We start from the raw sequence: 3,248 nt of genomic DNA, 5'->3' as shown, positions 1-3,248 counted from the left end.
AATAACACAAACTATTTTTTAATTATTTTACATATAATTGCATGCAATGATTTTTTTTTTTTTATTTTTAAGTCACATAATACTGCGCTTTTTAATTTGATGCGTCTTACATTTCAATTTTTTTTTTTTAACAATAATGTAATGCTTTTATAGTATTGCATTTTTTTTTGTTTTGGGTTTAATTTATACATATATATATATATATATATATATATATATATATATATATATATCTATCAAAAGGTTAAGCATAATAAGTACAATTGCGTATATAAGTGGTGGGTTTTTTTTTACCGCATTTGAAACCACATAAAATGTAACAAAAGCATTTGTAATATTAATAATTTAAGTAAAAATGTGCATAAATAATATTGCGATAAATTATTTTATTTTATTCATAGCGTTAAACGTTTGAAATTTGTTAAAAGTGATAAAAAAGTATAACTTTTGAAAATGTTATATATGTTGTATTTAAAATCAAACAAACAAAATAAAAATATATTTATTTTATTATAAATATTAATTAAAACATAGTAAAACAACACTATTTTTTTTTATATACAGTGTAAAGTCATAATATATAATTTTTAATACTTTTTTGTGTTTTTATATTATTAATTCTTTTGCATTTTTAATAGTAAAAACCAGAAAAAAATTATTCAAAAAACATACAGCGTATTATAAACTATTGCATTATATATAATGGTTACGTTCGATTGTAATTAATATTTGTATTAAGTTATAAAGAAAAATAAAAAAGTGCATACAATTTTATGTCTTCATATATTACAAAATTCATAATATATATTTTTATTTTTTGAAAACTTTTATTGTAATATAACGTTTGTATGGCAAAATATATATAACACGATTATTTACATGTGCGCATATACAAATGCAAATATATATATATATATATATATATATATATATATATATATTATCACATGTTATTACATATAAATGTTTAAACTATATATTATAATTTGCATGTGTAAACTTTTTGTAATAATATAACACATATAGATAACATAAATAATAGTTGTGTGTTATATGAAACGTTTTTTTTTACTTATTTTATTTAAAGTTTTGAAAACATAATTGATTAAAATGGCGGAAGGTGACTCGTTAGGTGATAATGATGACATTCAAAACTTAACTAGATTACTTACTGGTATCGGTAATACAATATGTGACAATTCATTCATTTAAAAACTAATATAAACTAATTAATACGTTTGACAATAATACATTTAAAAAAATTAATACTTTTGGTTTTATAGACGATAGACAAAATGAAACTAATGTAGAATCAATATTAGCAAGATTTGTGCGGAGCGTTAATATAGAACCTATTCAACATAATTATTTGCGTAAATTGGATCCGGAAACTTTTGCGCTTCTTTTTGTATTGATATTTTTTTTGGCACTTGTAATTGCAATAACGTGTATATTACTATGGAAGATATTATCTTTAGTAATACTAATATATAAATATGTATTTGTTATATATATATGTTGCGACATAAAAGTCATAATGTGTGCCTAAAACAATTTGTTATGCATATTTTTAATTTTTTATTGCAGCGAGACTATACTAATCAGGAATTTTTGAGGATGTTACCGTTAGGTTGGGAATTGGGAGGAAGAAATGATGAGGAAGAAGATGAAGATGAGGAAGAAGAAACTGCATTATAACAAGTTCAACTAAAATAATCATATATTAAAAGTAATCATTTACTAATAAAAATGTTTGATGTAAAACCACATTGTAAAAAAAAAAATTAAAGAGTTATTTAGATAATATTTTACAATGAATGATTACAGTAAAATATTTAACGATCATAATTCAGATAAAAATAATATAAATAGGAAGATAGTAATGATGACAATTGTAGAAAACAAACATACAATCAGTGTCAATATTTCCAATATCTAAAGTGTGAATATTTATATAATATTAGCCAAAAGATTATTATTAAAAAATTACAAAGTAAAAAAATAAAAAAAAAATACATTACTATACTCACATAAAAATAAATATTTTTGAATATGTAGTAATTATTTAAATAAAAAAAAAAATAAGAATATACAATAGTAGTATCATCATTTAATGACAAACCAAAATTATGTATTTGTAACATTTTAATTATAATGCTGATATTAATTTTTTTCTATTTTTTTTATTTTATATAAAACAATAATATTAATTTTTAAGTTTGTAACTATCTTAGTATAGTTGTATTGTGTATTCTAAGTAAAATATTAATTTTTTTTTTTTTCTTTTTATTTTATTTTTTTTTACTCTTTTTTTATTTTTCTATATGTTACAGTATTATTAAGCTTGTGATTTTTGCATTACATTAATGTATACATATTTATAAAAAAAAAAAAAAAAAAAAAAAAGGTAACAGCAATGTAAAAAATAAAAACTGATGTAAATAATTAATGAGATTGTTATGCTCATTACTTGTTACGTAAAATAGTGATGTTGAATAATTGTATGTTGATTTAATGGTTATGTTTAATTGTTTAGTCTAATTTGATTTTTTTTAATTCATTTTTGTCTTATTAGTTTATATTAATAATAAACATAATGTTATATTTTATTTTTAACGAATAACTTCTTGTGTCGTTTTTTCTTGATGATTTTTGTTTTTTGTGAATATAGAATAAGGTCGTTTGGTTATTATTTTATTTGTTTATTTTTTTTTGTTTTTTTTGTATACCATATTAAATATATTATGTTATTTAGGGTATGTGGCAATATATATTATAATTATATAAAATTTTTTTTTTTTTTTTATTTATTTAAGCAATTGATAAACGGCAACATAACCAAATTAAAATCTATAAGTGATATGTTAAATAATATTGCAGCAACTAACAATAATACATTTAATAATATCATTTTAAGTATGCATAGTAATTTATTATAATGTTTCATAACTAAAATATTATAATATTAGATAAAAACATTTGTTACAAATACAATGGTTAATCATAGTATAACAACTACTTATATTTAAAATTTGTTAATTACTCTATTACTATTAGTATTATTTGTCATTATAATTATAGGATATTATATGTGTTATAAAGTGATACAAACGTAAAAAAAAAAAATACAATTTTTTGATTTAAATATGATTTTCGTACTAATTTATAAATATTTTTATAGTTAACACAATAATGGTTGTATATTATTTTTTTTTTATTTTTTTATGTAGGAAAAAAAAAAAAAAAAA

Source organism: Piliocolobus tephrosceles, unplaced genomic scaffold (assembly GCF_002776525.5).
Source record: "Piliocolobus tephrosceles isolate RC106 unplaced genomic scaffold, ASM277652v3 unscaffolded_833, whole genome shotgun sequence".
Classification (NCBI taxonomy): domain Eukaryota; kingdom Metazoa; phylum Chordata; class Mammalia; order Primates; family Cercopithecidae; genus Piliocolobus; species Piliocolobus tephrosceles.
The sequence above is the reverse complement of the archived record's forward strand: the minus strand, read 5'-3'. Positions refer to the sequence as shown.